The sequence below is a fragment of the Falco punctatus genome (assembly GCF_963210335.1).
Source record: "Falco punctatus genome assembly, chromosome: 2".
NCBI classification, from domain to species: domain Eukaryota; kingdom Metazoa; phylum Chordata; class Aves; order Falconiformes; family Falconidae; genus Falco; species Falco punctatus.
In genome coordinates this window covers 107,198,897-107,217,469 of record NC_137581.1, presented here as the reverse complement: position 1 = coordinate 107,217,469, position 18,573 = coordinate 107,198,897, and positions in this window count along the sequence as shown.

Genomic DNA, 18,573 nt, shown 5'->3' with positions numbered 1-18,573 from the left:
GTTTAGATTCACTGAGGATCATTATAGGCAGCTACATCATCACCCATTGAATCTTAGTAAGAAAGCTGAACAGGTCCTAATGATCTCCTTCAGATCAATGACTCTCCTGCATATGCACTCCTTATTAGTAGGTATTTGTTTGTCTTCAAAGAAATCACCTTTGGTAAAGCTCCTCACCAGATTTCTGTTTAAGTCTTATACAGAAAATTTGTGTGATTTTGGCAGTTATTCACTTCCTGAACATGATGGTACCGGCGCCATGCAACTCACTGAATTCTGCCTCTCCTCAGAGAGGGATACTCCTATGCCTTTCAGTGGCTTAATTAGCTTCACATCATCTCAGTAAATGAGATGTTTTGCAGGATGCAGTAACATCAGTCCTGTTAATGACAAGTGCAGGGTAGGGAGTATGGAGAGTTTCAACCAGAAATCCATGATGTTGATAAAGTGAGGTTTTTTTCCTCTTTGTTGGACTCAAATCATATCCTCAAACCATAGCTGGAATGGATTATTCCTGACCTTTCTTAAAAGCTTGATTGATTTTTCTTTATATCAGCATCATCAGGAATGTATGTATAGCAAGAAATGGTTATTGCTACAATCTAGTTCCAAAACTGTGGTTTGGGATCAATTAGTAGGTCATGAAGAGTTTCTGGAAGGATATGGCTCAGCATAGCTGCAGAGTAAAGCACACTGCATGTATTCCGAAGGTGTGAGTGCCCCTCTGCTCTCTAGCAATACAATATCCACTTCATCTGGCCTATGTCAAACAGCTGTTTATGACAGTGGCATGTTCCTTTATTAAACCTGAAACAACCAAGCTTTTTGGATTTAAAAGCTTTCTTTTTTTATTATTGTTGGTGTAGATCTACCTAGAGGAAATGTGTAATCCTTCTTGCTCTATAATCTTTTGTGATGCTCCCAGTGTAAAAAGCAAATGGCAAATATCCTGCAACTTCTTAGTGCTGTTTGCTGTTTGCTTGAGAACACAGGACCTGTCCCTGACCAATACAGTAAGATCAGGCCTTGAAAATGAATAAGAGGGGATATTACCTTCCAGATTTTCTCTTCCCTTTGAAAGGAAAAAAAAAAAAAAAAAAGTATGTGGGTGATTTTTTCCCCACCAATCCAAGATTATTTGTACAACAATGCTGAAAAACATAATTCATGTAAGTCACATTATTCACAAGACAGAAGAGACACTTTTCCCTAGTACTACAGGAAGAGCAGGCTTTCATCTGCAGCCTGCTATTTATTTCTACAATCTCCACAAGAAACAGCCATCACCAAGCCCCGTGAAGAGTGCCTCAGCACTGTGTACAAGACACGTTGAAGAAGCAATTGTTACTGTTTCCCAGGGAATATGCCTCCCCTTACAAAATAAAATCACGTGATATGATGATGATGCAGATTATCTGAGGCAGTCCGTTTGATAGTTTCCATTCATCTCTTTGAAGTGTCAATCTTTAAATCTAATGGTGACAGTGAAGTTTAGTTTTTATTCAGTCTCCCTACCGGAACAAGTACAAATGAGAAAGATGCACCATGGTACGCCTCCTCAACTTCTCTGTCCCTTCTCCAGCTGTAAACCTTGGTTCCACTGTTCTACTGCAAAGCCCTCAGCAAGAAGGAAGGCTCTTTGGCCAGGCAGTAAAAAGAGCAATCAGGAAGCACAGCCCTTTTGAAAGGATTTTAAGAATTTGGAATTTGCTGTGAAATCCTGATTTGAATCTATCTGCGTTAACACGTGTATGCATTGAAAAGCAGAATGGTGATCCAAATATCATCACGCATATGGGTGCAAATGGCTGTTAGTAGACACCAACCACATAGCAGCAAGGATACTCTTCTGTTTTTCTCTCCATGATATTCTTTGAGGCACACCTGCTGGCAATGTAATTTCTGGGTATCATCAGTGTAAATGTATCTGTACTGAGGTGCGCTGAGAATCATGTTTCATTCCAATAGTTTCTAGGGACAAAGAGATGGCTTCTTTTGATCTTTTGAGCAAAAAAAAAGGTTAGAAAGTGGCAGAAAAAAATCCTATTAGTAAATGTTATTTGTCTGTAGGATACAAAGTTTCCATGTCTCACAATGCTTCCATGTTAAATTAAGCTGGATAGCCAAAGTGGTAATTGCTTCTGATAAGTTACTGTAACTACCATTAGGCCTTATTTTGCCTGCTTCGCTTGTTACAGAAGTTTGTCACTCCAAGAATACCTGAAGTGATTTGAAAGAGTTGGCTGACGATTCTGTATCATGTTAGGAAAGCCATGCTACTGAACATCCCTGTGTCTATGGAATGAATTGTTAGGACCTTTTAAAAAAACAACTGAAAAAACACAAACAAACAAAACCATCACAGGTGTCCCCTTCTGGATTCTTGAAAGAGAAGTGAAGTAATTGGGTAAACTGTGTGCAAAATGAATGAACTATATTTTTGCTTTGGTCTCACCTTAATTGGCTTTGTCTATGTGCAAGATGACAGAGAAGGTTTGACTCATTCAGAATTGTCACTTTATAATTAAAAAGAACTGTTACCAAAAGAGTAGATTCATTGTTCAGACTGGGATTGAATTACAGAGCATGTTTAATTATTGACCCTTCTTTCTAGATATTTTAATGTATTATTAATTCAGTTTCTCAAAATATCCTTTCCATTTACAGCAGCTGATGGAATAAAATGTGACACAATTTGTTTTCTTTTCTCCTAAGTAGATGATGTACTCTAAAAAGAGCAGGTCGACATGACCTTAGCTGTAGTTATATCACATGATAACTACAATAGGGCCTTATCAGAATCTCCTACTCTTTTATGTGTTTGAAAATTCCAAAAAAGAAATTAATATGTCTGAGTAGACCTTATACCTTGATAGCAAAACAATAAAAATACAGATGTAGTTATGAATTGCTAGATAATATCTGTATGGGATTCCTCCTAGCTGAAGTTGCACATAGGAGAAAAAACTGTCTTCAGTAAAAGGAAGATGAGAAATAAATGCAAGCAAGTTGTTTGAGCAATCATATGACTTTCAAACTATGTAGATGTCAGTATTTGATTACCTTGTTGCCATTCAGCCTTTTTTCTTTGGTTTTTTTTTTCTTCTTTTTCTTCTTTTTTATGATAATGTGCTTTGAGCAGTCTTTTCAACTATGATCAATTTCCAGTCCTTGCTGGTTTTTTGAACTTTAATATTTAGAACTGCTACAGGCAATCATAGCATATAACTTGACTTAATTCTCACCTGGTATAAACCAGTAGGACTGTCTTACCATGAAATTTTATTTTTTTATTCCATCCAAAGGGTCTCAAAATAGAGATGGGCACACCTTATTTGGTGATTTCCTGGCACCAGCTACCAGATGAAATTGCTATCTTTAGATGCAGAGATTGATTATTTTTTGATACCCTCTGATGCAATGGAAAGCTGCATCTTATGGAGATGTCAACAGCCATGAATAATACCTGCTCTGAATGCAGCATTTGAGGAATTACCCATTGTTGGTTAAGCACTGGTAATCTTTTCTGAGCTGTTGATAAAGGCGTAGTAAAGTAGTCTGCACTCCAAAGATTTTGCACTCAGATGGCTTGATAATTCAAATGTCCTTGAAGACCTGGAGAATAATCTCAGTTTAGGAGCTAACATTCTGTCCCCCTCCACTGACTGCTGTTGATATTAGCCATCTCACTGAAAAAGAGTAGTCTGCACCCAATGCACCCATAGGTCCCCTTTCTTTATAATTTTGATGAAGTTGTTGAACACCTACATCTCTAATCACTCACCCTGGCTTACTCACAGGGCTAGTAGAGTGCCCACCTGATTTATGAATGGAAAGAATAGGGTCCGGATTTATAAAGATACAGAGATACCCCTGCAGTAGCCACACAAATAAGCACCTTGGCAGATCAGATGTAAGCCTACAAATCTCAAGTAAAAGATGCTGGTGTTGGTATGGTGTGCATTGCTTTGTAGTATTTACTAAGAGCCTATGAAACTTGTAGCATTCTATTGGTACTTGAAACAACCTAAACCTATGCATGGCTTTTTAGTGTAGTCAGAAGCAATGCTCTTCGGTGCCATACACGCCAGCAGGTATCTCTTAGCAAGTATCTGTCATTTTCAAGTATCCAAGGAACAAATCTGCTGCAATATGAAATGTCTTTGCATTATCCTTCATGTGGACCAACACATATTCAGGGAGACCACTGACCTGAGTGAGAACTGTTTGGTGTGAGAGTTCAAAAATCTATCCCAAAATTAGTATGGACTGAACATTGCCAGTTTTGTAGAACAATATTACTACTTTTTCCTAATGTGTTTTTCCAAATTAGTCTCATTGTGGTGTTTAAAAGCCCGATCTGTGATCAGAACTCCATCCAGGTTCTTGAAGCCTGAACACTGAGGATTAAATATAAACTTGTAGCACCACTTGAGATACCTAAAGATATCCAAGACTTCCTTGCAGGACTGGCAGATATGAGAGAGTACCTACAAGAGACTTGCTTCTTTCTGGAGTGATAGCTTGAAGCCAAGAAGGATAATAATAACAGGCAACCCTAGGAAATGCTAGAGCAGTAAATTCTACTTTTCTTTTGAGACCACAGTTTCTTATTAATCTTGTGTTTGACTCTACATATTTGAGGAACACCAAGGAGTTGAAGTGACTGATCTTGCTTTCTTGGCTCTGAAGAAAATACTGAAATAGGTTCTTTTGTAAAGTTGCTACTAGACTCCTTTCCTAATACAGAGTCCAAGGATATTTTTTTCTAGTATGCCAAGTCTGGTCTTGAAGAACTTTAAGTATGGTGCTCATGACAAAGAAAAGGAGGAGCTAGAAAAACAGGGAAGTGATATTATGAGAGTTAGTGAGGATTTGACTCTTTCTTCTGCCTTCTGGAGAATGTACTCACAAGAATTTACCATATTCCAACTGATGACCTGAAACATAGGCTTTCAGATATATGGAGGCACAACGCAAGATGAGGAAGAATGGAGAGAGTTGCTTACGTATAAAATATCGATCGCACCTCATCAGTGAATACCAAAGCCTACAACAACTGTCCAGTGAAGCTTCAATATTTCAGGAGTCCCATGGCCAGAAAGATTACTTCTATCCTAGTTTACTGGCACTGATGCTATCACAGAATGGCCCGTCCATATTATTGAACTCTCATAGTCTTCAAAACAGAGTAGCTGCATTTACACTGGTCAGTGAGGTATGGCAGTCTGTAATACAAACTGTCCCACACTAACCCTCAGAATCTACCTGGGAATAGCCTAGGACAGTGTGAGCTGGTCCAGAACAAAATCAAGCTACATTCAAACTATTTAACTTTATAGGCAATTGAGTATCAGTGCCCAGGCACTACTTAAATTACTAATCTAAATATAGCCAAAGAGAATCATTGAATCAAATTACATGAAAGGGTGGGGTTTTTTGCCTGTGTTTTTAAAAAAATCAAGCATTTTTAATCCACAACATTGTACTGGTATAGCTACTCAGTAAAATACAAACCAAATTGGTCATGCTTTGTGATTTTCATGCATTGAAATCCAGTACTGTTTTTGCTATAGCAATAAAAAGTAAAAAAAAGAATCCCAGTAAAACTGGCTGTATTTCAGCAAGTGCATATGCTTTATATATAAATCTACAAAGAAAAGCTGTCATTTCCTAATGTAAAATCTCTTTATTTTTTCATTATGCACCACTGAGCCCTCATTCACTGTAGATCAAGTAAAAGATCACCCTCAAGCTTAGGATAGGAAAGTACTTAAGATCTAAAACATCTTACAGATGTTCTTGAAGACTCAGATACTTCCTTTGCATCTCTCAGAATTGAGAGATACTCTGCATTGGCAGGTTTTTGTTGAGTTGAGCTGATGCTAATGATTTACACTGTTTCTGACACCATGTAAGCTATTAAAATATTAAAAAAAAAAAAGGAACAATGTCTTAATGCTTAAATATTTTTCACATTGAATCCACCTTTGAATCAGAAGGGCTGAATGAGAATGAGTGAAAAAAATAACTCTTGTGAAGTCCAGAAAATTTTGAATTAGAGATTCTCTTTGGGAATAAAATCTGAGATTAGTATTTAAATGTTAAATTCTGTGTCCTTTTAAAGACTCAGTTTTGCTTCTGGTCTTAGGCAACTGATGTAATCAGACATACCACTGTATCCACTGACTTCATCCAGGCAACAATTCTTTCCTTCTAGTTTGTTTGACTGTGCCTGTTGTTCTCATGCTGCCATTTGACGGTCTTGTCTTCATCCTCCCTAGTTAATTGAAGACTTGATATTTTAAATAAATGTTGATTCTCTATAATTACTACTTTATATTAAGCTCAACAACTGACTCAGTGCCCAGACTAGGTCCAGAGACAGCCCCTCCGCAACATGCCAGCTTATTTTCTCCATGTGTTATGTTGAAGGAAGCAGTCTTCTCTGCTTTGCAAATACAGAACTGCAGAAAATATGCAGACAAAAGCTCATTTTACTAGCTTATTTCCTTTCCTAGCTGTCCATTTCTCTGTGTACATCAAAGCTATTGGACACAATGACGTGATGGACATTTCAGTAGAACGTGTTTCCCCCAAACACAACTCGGCCAGCTTACATGTAACACTGACAAAGTGATGGCTGCCTTCTCAAGCTGGCTGAGGTGGAGGCATGGTAGGACTTTCACTTATGTCAAAGAAAACCAGGAAAATATCAATACTTAGAGTGCCTTGGTTGTTTAAAAGATACAGAAGCCGTGAGCATGCCTGTGCCACTGAGACCCTAGGGCAGCGTACCCACTGCAATATAAAGCCTGGGGAAAAGTACAGGAGGACTGTTTGGAGATGCTGATGAATGTTACAGCGTGGAAATTCAGTCATAAGAACTAATGACTGTCTCACTGACAGTAAAATTCTGAAATTTAAGGGCATTATTTCAAGTTTATTACAGAAGATCCAAACAATAAATTATTACCCCTAGTTTTTAGAATGAGCATCTCTCTTCTTGATAAATGAATAGCTCTTTGAGGTTTATGCACCTTTCCATACTTATCATTATAGTAGGGGTCATAAAAAGGGATTGCAGTGGTAGTGTGCTTTAGATGTTAAATATTTATAAAAAATTGTGTTGTACAATTCTGTGTGCACTCACCTTTTAGGGGGAAAAAAAGTCATTCTTATATACAGCTTCACTGCCTATGTGAACTGTGGATCACCTACTCTCCCAGTTCATGGGAACCTATTTTCCCTGATATGAAATAAACAATTCTACCCTATGGCAGCTGAGGTTCTGGCCTGGTCCATTTGATCCATGAAGTAATGAATGTCTCATTGTTCAGGGGCTGTATTTGTTTCTGGGTTTGCATCACAGTCTTTGGAACCCTCCGTGTTTACCACTGGCCTCTCTTTTGTCTTCTCTTTAGTCTCTGGCCTTTCAATTCTGCTTCCTGTACTAATACAAGTCTTTATGTCATTGAAAATTAACAATACCAAAGCGGTGCCCTGCCAAAGCAGAGCAGATCAATGACCCAGGAGCAGCACGTTCCAGCTCAATGGTGCACAAGTCATTTTAACTTCCACTCTCCAGTGCTCAGCCTCCAAAGGAGCAACCCTTTTGCCCGGTATATTAACTTCTGGAAACTCCTTGTTAATCACTGTGGCTGCAGTTCCTGCTCTGAATTTTCTGCTAAGACCTGAGTGCAGCTTCTCATCAGGCTAAACCACTTTTCTTTTTGCTTTTCTTTCCATCTTGTTGTATGCTGTCAGTCAGATTAGCAGCACTGCTGTGGTGTTCTGCACAGCAGTGCTGTAATATAGTGCTGACAGTTATGTTTAGCTTATGAAACCCAAACTAACTATTGGAAAATAAGTAGTCTTACATGTAAAGTGACACTGCTTCACTAACAGGAAAAACCTTGTATTAAAAAAAAAAAGGCATATATACAACCATCTCCAAAAGATGGAGAAAAATAGTATCATCAGAGACAACAGTACTGTCAAACTTTTCCTTTGCTGACCTTCTTAGAAAGAACATAGTTTTCAAACATAGTATCTAAAGGCAGTAATTAAAATTCTGCATGCAGACCTGCACTGGAGTTTATTGATGGGGTAAAGCTCAGAGTCATCCTCAGACTTTAAGGGTGCAGGATCTTCCCATGACTTTGGAATTGCCACACAGCAGTCTGGCACATGGATTCAGGGGACACTTGGCTTGGAGCTGCGCCTTCCTTTGTGGTCATCCCTGAGGTCTGCCTCCTTTCACCAGGGAATTCGCGGAGATGTGAGGTGTGAATGCAGAACCAGTTCAACCACTGAGGCAGAAACTTTTCAGCTTGGTTATTTCAAACTAGTTTTTTGCCTGCAGAAAACGAAGTTGTTATGGATTTGTTCTGGGGAGACGTTTCAACTTTTTTCCTCCACAAAAAATTTCTTTTTATGATACTGGTGGGATTTATCATCACAAGAAGTAACAACCGGGGCTCTAGAGAAAGATGTAATGCTGTTTCATGGAGGATTTGGATATTTTGAAATTTGATCTTGTTCCAAGTCAGAAGGAAACCAAGAGTATTTCAGTTTTCATGAAAGAAAAGGGAAACCTAATGCCGGGAGAGTCTGTTAAAGCTCTGGCATCCTCCTTCTGAAGCTGACCTGCAAGAAATGGGACAGCTTTCCACCACATCTTTGCTAAGCTGGAATATTTATCTCAAGCATTAACAAAATAACAAGATAAGAGAATTCCAAGGGGGAAAAGTTGTCTATAGGAATTTATTGACCACAGTGTGAACACAGCTTTTCACTGAAATCACAAGATACTAACTCTTTTCCTCAAGGGAAATTAGAGCTTTTCACACATTCTTCACTGGGGTGCTGAAAGAGGCAGGAGAAACAGAGGACTATCACATTTATAAATAGCTGAATGGAAAAAAACAACGCATGACAATAAATAGTTTAGATACACGTTATCTTTCCTCCACTTTAGTGGCCTCATTTTCAGCCAGGGATGCCCAGTCTGAATGGCCGGGCAGCACAGGCATGTTGTGGTGTGTGGCACAAGGCTGCAGCTGTCGCTCTGACCCTTGCCAACCTCCCTGTCCCAGGAAAACTCGGTCAAATTTATTGTCATAGTATAAAGCAGCCATATTGTTTTACCGGGATGTGGATCTTTTACAGTAGGTTTCTGTCAGGATTTCTTTCCCTTTGGAAACAGTGTGCAGGGCAGTGCGGTGCCCTCCCTCCTCTACCAGCCATGAGGTGAGCTGGGCCGGGACAGGGACCCTGACAGGGTGGGCAACCACCCGGCCACCCCGGGCTGGCGGAAGGGCTGCTGCAGGGCCTGGAGGGCAAGGCTGCTGGGCTGGCGGCAGCCGCTGCCCAGGCTTCTCCCCAGCTGCTCCCTTATGGCCGCTGAGGCCGTGGCCAAGGCTGCTCCTGCCCCTGCGGGGCTGCCTTCCCAGGCAGTGTGGGGCAAAGGGCCTGGACAAAAGCAGTGCCTCGGCATTGTTGCAGTATTTCTCCTTTCAGCTGCCAGACAGCTCTAAAGGGGGCCTTAAATCCCTGGGTGACAACCAACGGGACAGAGCGGGGACGTTTCCCTTCACCAGGGCTGTATCACTGATGGCACCAGGCGTGTTTCACAGCGGGGGCAGTCCACCGTGACTTTCACTAAGATGGCGCACACCAGCCTCCATGAAGCGGGACGGGGCTGCAGCCCTGTCCCAGGCGGGCGGCAGCGAGCCGGTGGGAGCAGGGATGGTTTGGGCACCCCCAGACTGGCCCGCTGACGGGAGCTGCAGCCCCTAGGTTAGCCTGGCGGTGCCTCCCCTCACAGCTGGGGAAAGGGACCAAGTTTGCTTTGGCCTGGGGAGTCTTCCAGTGTCCCTGGAAATGCCACGGCCCATGGTGGTTCCTGTGAAGAAACCACAAAACCAACCGAGGACAAAGAAATCCATCATTAGTTTCAGACTGAGGATAAATAATACTAATAATATGTAAAGAGCATCAGCTGGATGTGGAAACGAACTGTCGTTTCACTATGAAGGATGCTCTTGCATATACAAGAACATAATTCACAACAATATCCTTAAAAAGATAGCAAGAATTTAAATGCATGTGTATGCTTGGGTATTTAATGCACCATGCAGGCATCATATTTCTTTCATATTTTAAACACAAATCATAGCATCTTCTTTAATGAGCAGAGATCCATGGCAATGATGAATTTTTATGGCAAATAGCACTACTGTGCCATGCTTCTTCATTAAAGCCCTGATTCAGCAAAGCATTTTAGCGTATGTTTAACTTTAAGCATCTGAGTAATCCCCAAACTTTCTGGTGCTGTGCACATGCTTAATATTCACTAGATCCATAAGGAATGTGCTTGAATTGGGTCATATATACCAAATATAACAACCCTGCATATACAGGATAGCCTGCCTAAAACAACTAGTTAAAATGTTAGATGCTTCATTAGCTCTGCATTAGTAATTTTAGTTTTCACTGCCTCTTTGATTTGTGAAGAAAGAATGTGTATGCACACACGAACTGAAGACCTGAAAAAATGATGAAGGTAAAAAAAATAAAGGCACATTGTGGGTTCAGGACATCTATAATAAACCTGAGCTTCATCAGCATTTCTAAGTTTTTTAACCAAGAAATATTGATTCATGTTTATTATATTTTATTGCACTTTACAACAATTTATAACACTTACATTAAGGAATAGATGGGCCGGGATAAAAGCCAATGCGGGTATGAAAAAGATGAAGTGCTGTCAGGAATAGCAACTTTCAAGTATCAGGTACAGCCCTTGTTTTTACACTTTATCTCACCTATTTAATATATGATGGAAGGGTTTCAAGATTAATTTTAAAATATAAATTCTAGAAAAGACATGCTGTAGAATGGCCACTTGAAGAATATCTTAGCAATGATACTGTTTCAATATAAAGCCAAATGTAAAATGTCCTCAGGACATCTGTAACTAAAGAATGAAGCCATAATCATTTTGCACAACCACTGTTGAAAATGTTTAAGAAACAATGAGCTTAAGTTTCAAAGATGATCTAACCATTTACATTTTTTTTCCACCAGAGCCAATAATCTTAGAAATCAAGAGAAATTAGTTAGAAAACCAGTCTTGTGCACAAAATCCCTTGTTGCTATGTTACCATAGATATTTACATGAGAGTCTTCCAGTGTGAGCCAAAATCTGTTCATGTAATATTCATAAGCCAGGTAAAACAAAGTAGTAACTAGGAATATATGGAGTCTTCACAAGGTGTTTCCTTTGCTCTGTACAGTTACCTAATCCAGCTGCTCTAGGACCAGCAGTCAAACTCATTCATTTCTGAGCTAATGATGGGGAATCCTTCTACCATCCCAGCTGGCAGGCGTGGTCCAGGTTCGCAGCAGTTCTGGAAGTGCTAAAAGATCCTGTGAAGCTGAAATACAGATTGAGGCTGCTTCGGAAGTCTGCCCACAGCAAAACAAACTGAAGAAATTGAATGGTATAGGCAATGCTTTAAAAATGGATGCAGTATGCTGCTGTTTAATTTTGTGCACTTCTGCTATCTCCCATTCTTAAATGGAGAATTCACTCTCTGTGAGAGAGGCATTGTGATAATCCCATGGTAATTAGACAGCAAAGAAATGTATTTGCTGTTACAGTTTGGAATAGTAGATTGGTTACTGCAGATATTAGAAAAAGCCTGTAAATTGTGAGAGCCCCAATCTATAATATATCTGATCCTTTTTCCCCAAGATTGCTAAATTCATTCTTTTACATTCCTTGATTTGCTCTCTCTAGGAACACTGAATTTTTCCTTTGAGCTTTGCCCATCTATTTGTCCCTTTTCTGTGGCCCCGTCAAGCCCTTTCTTCATCCTTACATGCCTTTCTGGAGGCCCATAGAGAAAAATATACGAATGCCAGGCATTTTCCAGTTTGGAAAATGCTAAACAAACTAGAGTTTTATAGGCTGTTACTATTTGAAGACTGTCTATTCTTTGCTACGTAAATGTACAACAAAATGATAAAGGAATTGTGTACATTTGGCTCACGTGATTCGTTAGTTTGTTGGCATGTATTCTGGGAGCATGCTATATTTTCAGTGTCATCAGACATGAAATGACAGTGTGCTTTGAACTAATGCATTAGATTGATGCAGTGGTGGAAAATCAGCTGAACATAGCAAATATAAAATAGAAGACAGAAGATCCAGTAAAAGAGAAGACATGGGATCCACTAATAGTCAGCTGACATGGGGAGCCATGTGGATTGTCTTTTGAAGGAAACCGAACAGTGTCCTTGTGTTGCTATAGTGCCCAACTCTATTTCCTTACCTTTCTGTCATCCCTCTAGTCATCACTGGAATAAATTTAGCTAGGGATGGTATTTAATATCTTCTTCTTAATTATGATGGCTAGGACCTAATGTTTAGCAGGGTGTATGAGCAATCATCTATCACACAATCTATAATAGCACAAGGTGTATCTTAAGCAGGGATATCTCACACATTTTACATGATCAATCAGCAGCATATAAATTCTGGTTTATATGCCTGAATGTATTGTCAAAAGCTGGCTTTAAAATTATTATTGCAATGCAAGTTTGGGTCCTAGTCCTACAGTTTGATCATGGTACTGAGGAGCCTTGTATCTATTCATGGTTGTATTCTTTTTTCTCAGTCACAGCAGTTCAGTGGTCCACCTACACGGAGCAGAATGTAAGACCGGGGCCCAAATTTATGCACCATCTGCCCTTGGTCATGCATGCCAACTTTTATAAAAATCAATCACTTTAGCTCTCTGAAGAGCTCCCACATGAAAAATGGCCCCATGTAAGTTTGGAACTTACAGTGCAACATCTCTTTTTTTTAAATGATCTCTTTTTACTGGGCTTTGGGTTTTTTTCTTGTACTAATATTCAGTATGACATTATTTTGGGTGGAAGATGGCAACTCAGCCTGAGGCATGACAAAATAGCCAGAAACACACCACCTGCTGTGCCCCATTGCTTTAATATTGTACTGTTTAATAAGAAAATGACCCCAAGTGCTTGGATGACAACTCCAAAATGAGCTATAAATATTCTGTACATAAGGAAAAGCTGAAAGCTAAAGTACACTGCATAATATTGCTATGGTGCAAAAGGGAATAGGAATACATTTAATTTGCCTAAGTATCTAGTAGTGACAGCCACTAACATTTGTTTAGGAGAAACACCAAGTGGATGTCTGTTTGTTAATAAATGAGTGAAAAGAAATATGCATTGCTGCGCAAATGGGCATTACAGGAGCACAGATTTTGGTTTGATGTATAAGACACATAAAGAACCCAATTCTGGGTACTGCTAAATGATTCTTGCAAAATGCTGAGCCCCTGCTAATTTCAGTAGGAGCTGAGCAAAGTCAGCACCTGGCAAGGATGGGTCTATCTATATTTAAATATGGAATGAACACTCATCCAAGTGGACTCACTTATGATAAACTAATGCAGCCTAGAAATTACGTGTTTGGTTAAATTGGGGTAATCACAAACAGGGAGACGCTCAAATAAGCAGTGTTAATTGGTACGACAATGTCTGTTTCCTTCTTCTGATCTTGGGTCTTCCCTGAGGATTCTCTCCTAGCCTGCATTAATTAAGAGAAAGTATGTGACATTTCTTGCAGCCTTTGACACCAAGATGACCTTTTCCTAGGTTGCTCATGAACTCCTGCTGACATCAAACATGCTTTTTACTGTACAGGACCCATAATCCACCAGACATTCACAAATAATATTAAATAATATTCCTGAAAAATTATAATGCAATATAAAAAAAGTTATGCTGTTGTGACAGATGACAAACAGGAGCTTTTATTTCAGTGATCGAAGCACTTTTTAAAAAACTTATTCCTCCCCTGAAATCACGTGTTATGTTGCAGCAAATAAGTGTTGGTCATTAGACTGTTCTCAAGACATCTGTCATGAGCATGTGGCATTTAAACCTGCTGGACAAAAGGGCCAGGGGTCTGGCTTTTGCTTTCTGAGTGGATACGTGTAACTCTTTTGAATCTACCTCAATGTGTTAAAGTAGGTTTACTTTACTGTCCCTTCATGCTTCCTAAAATTTTTGCAAAAACATTAGAAATAACAATTTCAGGTCTTGCTAAGCTGTTAGGGAACTTATTTTCTAGAACATTCAGGGAAATTAAATGCAGAAGGAACACAGCTGTAGTCAAGACAGGTGGAACTTTTATCTATTTTCCCAAATATATACAGAGCAGTTCCTAATGTGCTCACCTCTGTTTAATCAGTCACGTTCTCAGCATTTTATTATGCTGAAAGTTTGAAACAGCATGGTGTTGTGCATTGGGAGATATTCCCAGAACTTTAGACTCCCACCAAAATAACAAGTGGAATTTCCATTATGTCACACCCACACCTACACACCTCACAACACACACACACACACACACACCAAAAAAAAAGAAAAAGAAAAAACCAACAAACCACCAACAAAAAAAAACCCACAAACAGCAGCTGAGCAAAAGCAAATATGTATGTAAATGCATACCTAAGTACTCTCTCGGAGTATCTGTGTAGCAAGCACACACAAGGCATTGGCATCTGCTGTGGGAACATGAGGCCTTAGCCTGGGCAAATCAGAATGGGCCATGTGAGGCCGAAGTTCATGTTGGTTGTGCTGGCAACTCTTTGTGAGACACCTTGACTCCAGGTTATCTCTGAAAGGTACACATGCTGTTTGGCTTATGTTCCTAGTACACCAGAGATTAAAAAATAAAGTGCAGTGAGAGAGGCATGAGAGAGGCAGTGTTAAGCTACCCTGAAGTATATTCTCATTGTAGAGATATGTCTTCTGACTCTATGTAGAAAATACCCTACTTGGTAATGGGTGGCATGACAGAGAGAAGCAACACTAAGTGCCTGTTGATAAAAACAGAAATAAAAGCAGACAGTTAAGACATTGCCACTTCTGCTTGACTTTGCTTTTAATTCTGTATATGCTGGCCTGTGCAACAAACAGCTCTCCATAAACTGTAGTTTGTTATCCTGATGAAACTCCTCCTTACAGTGATTTGCCATGCATTTACCGTGCAATTATCCTTCCCTGTCATTCTTGTTTGTGCTAGCTGAATGCGTCAAGTCAATTTTAAGTAAAACCTGAGAGGAATATGGGTAATGTTGGGTTCAGTTCCAGTCCCAGGGATCTTTCCCATATCCTCTGAGTACTGTCTTGGAGCCATCCTCAGTATGGTTCCTGCAACACTGTGGTGCAGAGCCTCATTGTGAGACAATTTCACCAAATGCCATTGCAGGAAGGAGTACGTACATTGCAGCTCTGCACAAATATGCAAGTGTAGGAACGTCCCGCTGTCAAAGGACAGAGGTCCCCACTGCAACATGAGGTAGCTCTGGGTCACAGTCTGGACTCTTGCCCTCACAAGCAGTGGTGCTGAGGAAGGCACACGAGTCTGTTCAGCGATGTGACTCCACTTAGAACAACAGCATCCAAAACACCTACAGAAAATATCCTCTCTGATCATCTCTGTGTGTTTGTTTAGGTTTTGTTCTGTGCCAGTATCTTTGCTAAAATAATTTCCCTATCAAATTCTCTGATGTTCGATGTTACACTGCTGGTGCTGTAAATGCTTTCTGGCTTATCAGTTAGGCTGTTTGGGTGAGTCTAACAAAATGGCTATGTCACAGGGAACTGATATCCCTCTAGCAGTGTATTGCTGTTTCAGTGAACGCACCAGCAGGAGAAATTTATGTGGGTGGTATCTGCATCACCCTTTTACCTCTGTTTTCTCCTCTGTGGGCTCCACTCCTGATCCACAGCATTCTGACTGCAGGCACCATTCTTCCTCATTGCATGTCTGCTTGCTTGAATGTAGCTGCTTTATTTTAGCATCATTTGTCTGTATTCTCACTTACCCCCCATTCAGTATTCCAGTACATGAAGGCTTTTCTGTGCCAGTGCCTTTCATCTCAAACAACTTCATTTTCTCAGCTGTTTGGGTTTTTTTGCTTTCCCCCCCGCCCTCTCTTAGCAGGACATGGCAGATCACTTGTGTTAGGGGAGAACTCCTCTACTTCCATTACTACATGCTATAAAGTCTGTTCAAGAAGACCTTTCTAAATTCAAACATAGATAGATGGTATCTCCATCTTTACCAGAAATGAACTGACAAAAACAAATTCTCCAAAGAAGTTGTTGAGATTTGAGCGGAAAGGCTCTTCTTTGGACCTATGCACACTTGTCAATATGTATTGTCACAAAAGCTGTATGGTCACAAAGAGACAGTGATGAGCCTAGTACAGCCACCCGATCACCTATTTTACTATTATCTTCATTCTCAGGGATTAAAAAAACCACACTGGCTTGGCCATTTTAAAATTACTCAAGTACAAAAAAGTATATGCTGAGTGGTTTAAAAGCATTCTTTTAAAATCATATATAAATTAAAAGCTGCTTAATTTAAAAATGTATCTTTGGCTGAAGTACTTAATGTTGAAAAGTGGTTACTCAGCATGTAAAGTACCATAAGTACTTTTCATAAGAATTTTTATGACATAACAAATTTTTAAAAATGGTTATTTACACAATAGTTCCTGATAGCTTGCCATTATAGTTTATCAGATCAATAATCAATGTTCTTAAAAGTCACTTAATTCAAATTTATGTAATGGACATTATAGAAAAGATCGGGTAATGTATATATTTACAAGAGAAAGCTTAATAGCTCCTTTAAAACTGTTGAGGTCCTCTATGAAGGACTTTTCCCTCCCTTAAAACCCAAAGAAATTGATGCCACCAAACTTCACTGAAGTAGTGACAAGTCATCTCTGATGATAAGTGCTTTTGACAAGTTTTTGAATGGTGAGGGGGCAGGGTGTGACACAGATTTACCTTTAAGAATATGTCAAATTGAAAGATGTGGCTTTAGAGCTTTTTTGGTTTCCTCTAAGTCCACTGGAGTGCTGGGTCACGGTTGCTGGGTTTTCAGTTGTCTCATGGACTGTGCTTTGTACACCAACTGTATTTTAATTAATGGCAAGAATGCCTACTGCCCATTCTTTGTATTCTTTGAAGTTTTAAATTAAAATACTGTAGATATTTGGCTTAATAACAGTTTAGTGCCTTAAAATTACAGACTTTGTGTTTATACTACAAGCTCTGTTATGCTGCAGTTTAATATGCCCATTAGCATGAGTGGAGCAGCAACTTACTTCAAGAGAGATCCTTTTCCCACTGAGGGCTTGATCCTGAAATCTGCAGTCATGAGAGAGCAATCCCACTCGATTTTATTGGGTTCGAGTAGGTGACTAATGATACTTGTGGGGGCACTGCAGAGTCAGGTCTTGGTTTGGTTGCTGTTTAAACGTCAGCACTTGTCAACAGTTATCACAGCAGTACTAGGGACCTGTATTTCTTTTTCCTTACAGTAAGGATACCACATGCAACACATGATGATGGTTAGCAAATGTTGACTTCTTCTCTATCCTTTGAAATATTTATTGGGGTCTGTGACTGTACACACCTAACTGTTCTTTTAGATGTGCAGCAGTCACTGCTGTGCCAATTTGATGTTTGCTAATATGCTGTACACATTAAAATCTACAAGAATGAAGAGGGGAAACCCAGGAAAAAAGCATGATTTCTATTTTTTTTCCCAGTAGCAGCTGTAATTCCCATTGTGGACAACCCTATAGTGAAGATGTTCAGGCATATACCAGAAAGCAAAATCTTATATAGCCTCGGCATGGTTTTCTATTCAATTTAAGCTGAAGTCAGCCATGCAGAAAGAGGAAGAGTTGCCTTCTCTCAGCCCACGCCCTATGTCCCAACAGTTTACATGGCTCTAGGAATGCTTTAGCCACAAAATTAGTTTGGTCAGCTGATCTGACTGCAAACTATAAGGGAAAGAGATGTGTGCAAATGGTGAGAGAAGACAAAAGTGGGAAATGCTTTTGTAACAGAGACGCCTTTTTCTCAGCAGGGGACTGTTGAGAAAATGGAAGCAAGTTGTAAAAGCAGAGAGGGTAGAAAAGCAAACCAAGGGAATAGACACTGCTTGACCTATAGGAGAATATGCTGTTGATTCAGATTCCTGGATTACTCCAGAAGGGTTAAGAAATTTGATTGATAATGTGTGTAAGTGCTGTATTTTTATGTGTTTGTATGTTTCTTGAGTCAATTGAGGCAAGATGATGTAAGACACAATTGGATTTTAGATCCCTTCAAAGGTCATATTTCTGTTTGTTTTTGTTGCCACATGTCCCAGAAGAATGGACTATAATCCTGGTTTACCCTGAGTAAATATGGTTGTGGGGCCTAAAAATATATAAACCCTGTAGTCCAGCTCTTCTGCAGGTGTTATAGGCCCATACTAAGAATCACACCGATGAAGCAAGGGTGAAAAAGAGTGAGGATGTAAAGAGAGGGTGGAAGAGAGTGATGCCTCTAAATCAGGTTAAGACTAGAGAGCATCTGAATCTTTCACTCTGAGAGTACAGGTGGGGTATACATCCCGGTAGAAATCTTTCCAGGGAGCTTTAAAAAACAAAA